The 7,170-nt window shown below is 35.8% G+C and overlaps 1 long non-coding RNA gene across 1 annotated transcript; it reads right to left on the bottom strand.

Moving 5' to 3' along the window:
• Positions 1-438: 438 nt before the first annotated feature.
• On the bottom strand, positions 439-6,017 carry LOC113099057 (uncharacterized). The gene is made up of 3 exons (XR_003289275.1): positions 5,956-6,017; positions 4,007-4,113; positions 439-961 (listed from the first exon to the last, which is right to left on the bottom strand). It is a non-coding gene; the product is annotated as an uncharacterized LOC113099057 (long non-coding RNA).
• Between the last annotated feature and the right edge of the window lie 1,153 nt (positions 6,018-7,170).

Genomic DNA, 7,170 nt, shown 5'->3' with positions numbered 1-7,170 from the left:
GTGTGTGTGTGTGTGTGTGTGTGTGTGTGTTCTTGTTTTTGTGACATATCAGGACACAACTCTGTATAATGACATGGGTATGACACAGGTATTACAAAACGCTTATAAATCATACAGAATGAGTTTTTTTTTTAGAAAGTATGGGATGTCCCCACTTTTCACAAAAACAAATGTGTGTGTGTATTAATTGATTAAAATTAAAAAAGATAACTATTATGCATACAAATAACATTTTAGAAATTAACTTTTTTTTTTAATGAACAATAATTAAATGATAACTGATATACATACAACAGCACAGAACCGTGTTTAGGACATAAAATACTAATATATATATAATTTTCTTTTCTTTTTTTTTTTTTTCTTTTTTTTGCTCTTGTGTAAAATTCATGTTTTTCATTTCCAAAAGTTATTATTATAGACGGTGGTGTAAAATGATGCAATTTACACTGAGCATAAACAGTCTTGGATACTGTTAGCAGCAAGTAAAAATAACTTGTTTAGTACTGTGTAGTACTGCATTATTCAAGAACATTTGAATGCTGTGTAATACATTAAAAACATATTCATAAAATTTATCGTAATGCATTATATATTTTTGTAAATAATTGTAACTTAAGTTAAAATGCATTGTAGTACTTGTAGGTTCCTTATCTGAAATTGTTTGTCTGCCATTTTTAATGGACACATTGTTCTTTCTAAAGGTGCACCAATGAAGTATCATAACTGTGGTTGTGGTTATTCATGAAATGATAATTAATGCAATCAAAAATCCTTTTAAAATGCATTATATACAGTTTACAGGCTGGTATGGCAAGCATGATTTTTGGGAGTAAATGTTGCAGTAAACATTCATTGTCAGTCTGTTCTTTATATTGAAACCTGGCGAGGTCGTATCACAGGAGGCCATCCTAAACATCTGGAGCCGAGGAGGAAGTCGAGCTCGGTAAGTCTGTCAGCGCTTTAACCAAACACACAAGAGGAAAACCCAATGAGAATAACAAACCAGACAGAGGACCACACCACACACAGTAAAATACCTTGCACAATAAACGGAAGGGCCGCTGGAATACACAATAAGATGGAATCATCCACTGAGCATAAAACAAAACAATACAACAACAAAAAAACAAAACAACAACAATAGGAATTGGAAGCTTTGCACATAAAGTCCAAGAACACCACTAATTTTACACCTCAGTGTCCTTAAGGACATTTCCTGTTGTTTCTGATGCTTTGCGGTCTGTTAGACACCCGGAATTATGGGAAGAGCGGTGAGCGAGTCCAGTCTGGAAAATTTCACTCCGATTCCACACCCATCTGCAAACGCTTCCCTCGAAGGTGAGACAGTACAGGGAAGAAAAATCCCAAATCTCTTTCAGCAGGCTTTGAGAATGCAGAACGTGCTCTTATTACCCCAGTAGAGGGGGCTCCTCGCTCTAAATCAATAATAATGACGGTGATTAATGAAGGGAGATTCTCAGCCTGTGGAAGTCTGTCTCCATCCCCTACGGAAGATTCAGAATCAGATCGGATCCTCCAAATCCTCTTGCAACGGCTTGTCAATTCAACAGGGACGTCAGCTCCATCTTACACCCTCCAACAGACACTCATAAACGCATGCAGACAAACTCATACACTTATTAGACTATGAAAACACACTTTCTCTTTTCATCACTGGGACTTTATGAAGTATTCACAATCAGCTTTCCAAAAAAAAAAAAAAAAAAAACTATCACCAATTATCACGAGGCTTTACAGAGCATCAATTTATCTCTTGCTTTATATTTTTTTCCCTCTCCCTCTCAGTCTAAAACCCTTATGTTCAGCCATTTAACCAAACGGCTTTTGTTTCCATCAAATAATTGTATACATTTCCATGCTGTTCACATGAATAAATCAGAGCTAGTTTTATTACGGTATGCTTTAATGATATTTATATAATCCCTCTTTAGCGTGGCCTGTAAATAGGACGGTAGCCCAAGGGTGAGTCCCATGTTATGAGATGAATATCACAATGGAGTTCATCTTCAATTGTCCTCTTGAGTCCTAATGTCGGACAGAACATGCAAATATTATATTGTGCAAGAGATTAAATATCATTTACACAGCTTTAATTTTCATGTTCTATTTTTTAATGGCTTCAGGGCAGAATTTAAGAGATTTATGCAAAAGTCTTAATTCCAGAGCAGATCCAAACAAAAGGTGGTCCCATGGTAATTTCTAATGTGCATGTCTGATGTTAAATCTCGAATGTCTGACAGCTAGAAAATGCCATAAAATGTATATCAATATATGAATTTATTTATTCTATTAAAATTGTTAAATGTTATTAATATTATAAATTGTACACTTTATATTTAAACTTTACAAAGATTTTACACTAAAAAAAAAAAAAAAAAAAACATAGCTCTATTAATCTCACTTTGTCCTGGTTTTGGACGATTTGCATGTGAAGGAGAGAGTTTGTGTGTCCATATGGCCATGTGATCCTTAGATATGTCAAAGCTTTTTTATACTCCTTCATTAAATACAAACGGTCTAAATTGGCATCAGCTGCAAAAACACAATTCACACATGCACAGACTATATCATACAGTCCTCACTTTTCTAGTAAGGATACCTCACCCAAGTCAATTCTGTCATCAATTAATCACATTCAAACTGCTATGCACTTCTCTCTCTCTCTCTCTCTCTCTCTCTCTCTCTCTCTCTCTCTCTCTCTCTCTCTCTCCTGTAGAACTCAAAAGAATATATTTTGAAAAATGTCTCGTTAAAAAGAAGATATCAGAATATAAACAGATATATAGTGATTTAGGTTGAACTGTTCAATATGGCTACATACACAAGGTCAACGCATCCTAAGAAAATCGATGTGCTTGTCAAAACAGATATGCATTAAACATGTGAAAGCATCGCACACACCATAAAGAAGCAAACAGAACACTGTCAAAACCAGGAATATATATTTCTCCTAGGTAAAGGAATGCTAATGAGTGGACGGTGCGTAGGCCTTCAGAAACGTCAAAGATAAAGGGTAAAATGTCACTTCGATTTAAAGAGAGGACAGTTAGCGGTTCATTAAAGGGAGGGCCATATTGCGCTACGGAGGCCTGCTGGCAACCTCCCCGATCTGGGCCACTCACAGCCCGTCCAGATGGCATGAGAACCCGTGCGGAGTTTAAAAAGATCTTAGAGAGGGTGGCAGCGTGCTTCCCTGCCCGTCACTGACATGGTGCGGCTTGCCAGAGCCCAGAGTTTCTCTCTCTCCATCTCTCGCTCTCTGTCTCTCTGCAATGTGTCACCGCCTGAGTGGGAATATGCTCGTACTAAAGAGCTGTTGGAAATGCTGATTTATGAGCACGGATATGTATTCTGCTAGTTAGTATGGAGATCAGTGCTGAAGACGATTAGTACAGACATTGTCTCTGCTAGGAAAGCAAATATCACTGTATCACTGGAGGAAGTCCACATTCAATCAGCGCTGCCAACTGATATTTAACTAATTGTGCCACATATACAGTCGCTGTTTAGCGTAATGCAATAAGAAGAGTTTTGCATCCCAGCATTACGGAGGACCTAAGAGTAGCGATATCTTACCGAGTAAAGAATTACCAACCAACACTGCTTGTTTTGTTGATGATGAAACTACAGATAATCATTTCTATTTCTAGCATTATAAAGTCAAATGTATCTGTTGTTCCGACAGTTTATATTAACAAAATTGTTCACATGATATATTGCAACAGTTTGGCTGCAAAGTATTTAGTAATATAGTTCTGCCTATACACATTTAAAATAAATTATATAAAATACAAAAAAATATCATAATAATAATAAATATGATGTATCAAGTTTAATTATATTGAAGCTATTTAACGTGTGCATGTATATAATGATTAGTGACATACGTAACTTGGTAATCACTGCATTACATTGAATAGGAGTGACCATATCAGCTAAAAATCGTATGATTGTTAACCTTTGAGGAGCAGAAAATACTTACAGTACTTTTAAATGTATGAAGGAGGGATTTCCAGAAGGTTTCTTTCTATCCGTCTGTCTGTCTGTCTGGCTCTTCTGCAGGGCTCCTGAGGGCCCTGGACTCCAGTGCTGGAAGGATGCATTAATTCAGGTGAGTTCTTGAGTCAGGAATAAAAACACAGAGGAAAAACTAGACAGATATATTTTACACGTTTTATTTACTAGTAGACTTTACTAAGGCAATCATTACTACTATATTGATAGAGTAAAACAAACTCGTCCCAAACCATTTGTGCAACGTACAGTACATGAAGGATTCCTCAGATTATGTGGAATGCTATTAAGAAATGTTAAGTATTACTTTTCAATAATCGATTCTCACGTGGTATGCATTAAAACGGCCAAAATAATCCGACAGATTTACACGGCAGAGACTCAATACTAGAAAATGAATATATAATCATAACCATATGATAGATAATAAAAATAACTTTCAAAATTTTAAATGATTAAAATCTGATAATTATTAAGAAAGTTATGGAATTTTTAAATTCGGAAATTAGGGGTCATTTTGTACCTAATTATAACAATAAAACAGTGAAAAACTGTGACCTCTTCCGCTTGATTAAACACTTCAAAATATCATAACATCATAATTTCTTGGTCTATTTGCATAATTCAAACACCAGAGTGTAGGTAATAAATTGCCCAACAAGATTAAGGTGACCTCTTTTTAAAAGGTAATTATAAAAAATGTATTATTTCTAATTAACCACTAATTAATGAAACCGAGAGCATCAATCCACACATATATTTCCACATAAAATCAAAATAATCAGCATTTTAAAAATATGATATCATATTATATCAAAAGTATATTATATTTATTTATTTTTAAGTATATGATATTTAGATTTCAAAAAGTAATATACCCTTATGTATAATATATACTTGTAAGCCTACAAGTACTACAGTATTTTTTTTTTTTTTTTTTTTTTTTTTTTTTTTTGCTGCTTTAATTTACTTTTGGAAAAAAAATTCTTACAAACATTTCAGCCCATGTGTGCTGTATTATTCTGCACAGATTTGGTCAAATTTAATTATTTTCACAATGTTTGTAAGAATAATACAGCACACATGGGCTGAAATGTTTGCAACATTCGGCTAATCAGCTTGCCATAAACGGGTCACATGACCTAGCAGGCAGCTAGAAGCACAGTTGTTCCTAAACAAATACATAACCATCCATGGTATTTATTTATATGTTTGACAAAATCATGGCAATAATGTAATCTAGAGATTCTAAACCTTTGTTCTGTATGATTTCTTTGAAAAATACTGCACGGATTGATGAAAACAGAGAAGTTTTGGAAGCCAATATAACTGAATGGCAGATTCTGCTTTTGACAACAACGTCACTTGCGGATCGTAAAAAAAACACATGCGAATGTTACAATCCATCCCAAACTTCACCTAATTCAAGTTAAATGTATATTCTATCAGAAGTATTGGGTTTGAAACAAAAAAAAATAATAATAATCGCCTTCATAGCGGATTTTGATGGCAAACACGAGAGAAATGTTGCTTCGCTTATAACTTTCTACTTACGGCAAACAACTTGGAGAATCAACGTGAGGACGTAATTTACGTTACTAGCATATGGGCTTTAGAGGTATTCACAAAGCAAAGATAAGAAATATTTCCAAAGTCACCGACGCGTCTGGCGCTGATTACCTGCTGGGAACAAAGCGCTCGTGCGTATATAGGTCAGATTGTCACATACCTATATTGAATATCAGATACTTTTTCTTGCGCTATTAAGTAAACACCTAACAGAACAATTTTGCAACCGCCTACCAGCCTTGGTAAAATATAAAACATAAGCAGTTTAGCAACAGCAAAACAACGTCATAGCAAATATCCTCAACACAACTTTTTTTAGGGACAAACGCCATTCTGAAAATAGTTCACCTCTGAGATCGGTGAGCAGAAACTCAAATAGGACGGATTGCTTTACGGCATCAACAAATGCACGTGCACAGCTAAAGTACGAGAGTGGTATATTTACGACAGTAAATGCTTAACCTTAGGGGGCTCCAAAGTCGCAAAAATACACAAAACTGCATACAATTGCTTAGACTTTATATTTAATGAAACAAACTTTCAAAAAGTGGAAAGTCTTTCAGAAATGTGAAGAAAGCCACAATTTTCCCCATAATGACAGCAATCTTCTGAAATATTAGGTTAAACATTATAAACACATATCTGGTCTCATTATGTGTATCAATCATAATATGGATTTGTCAAATTAAATGCTCATATAGCAGAGTAAGATTGACCAAGAATGCTCAAGGAACATAAAACATGACAAATTATGTGCGTTTATGTCCCAGCAGACCGGCATGATTCACTGCTGGACTTGACCACTTCAGCAATAAGGCGGAAAACACAGTTATAACAGATGGCCTGACACAACATAACCCAAAACCCTCAAAAGTGTGGGCTTATCTGTCATGCTCGGAGTTCTGGATATTGACTGTTAAAGCCAGCAAACTTTAGCCAACGTCTCCACGGCTTACAGGAAGTTGCTTGAGAGATGAGAGAGCAAATATTAAGCTTGACTACTTTTTTTTTTTTTTTTCAAAGTGTTTGATCAAACTTTTTGTGAATATATGACCCTCTGCTTTTGACTTATTGACCTTTGCAGCTTGGATCCCTTTGGGTCGTAACACCATCACTCGTAAATATACAGTAGCCTACTGAAAGATTTGTTCATGGAAGAATCCATCTCTTTCTCCATCTTCTGCGCTTCGAGGTTGGACTCTTCGGATGGCAGGGCATAGTTGGAAGGCCAGTATCTAATTGATCTCCTTAACCTGTATAAATAGTTTGTGTGTTCGGCGGTCATAGCACCATGCATGGTCACAAATGGGAATTAATAACAAAATCACCGTGGGGTGGATGAACTGACAGCTAGCGAGTCCTTCGAATCGGCCCAGCTCATTTCTCCAGTACCTGCTGACCTCCGAGGCGCTGCCTGCCATCATTTACAGTATCAGACCTGAATTATTTATGTCACGTTCCCTCCGCTGAGAGGAAATCAATGCAGGTGGTCATTCAGTTTGTGCATCCTCTCTGTGGCCATTATTCTGAACAGATTATTTGATATAAATATATAAAGTTCAA

This window comes from Carassius auratus, unplaced genomic scaffold (assembly GCF_003368295.1).
Source record: "Carassius auratus strain Wakin unplaced genomic scaffold, ASM336829v1 scaf_tig00216849, whole genome shotgun sequence".
Lineage (NCBI taxonomy): Eukaryota > Metazoa > Chordata > Actinopteri > Cypriniformes > Cyprinidae > Carassius > Carassius auratus.
This window is presented reverse-complemented; position numbering and strand designations above follow the sequence as displayed.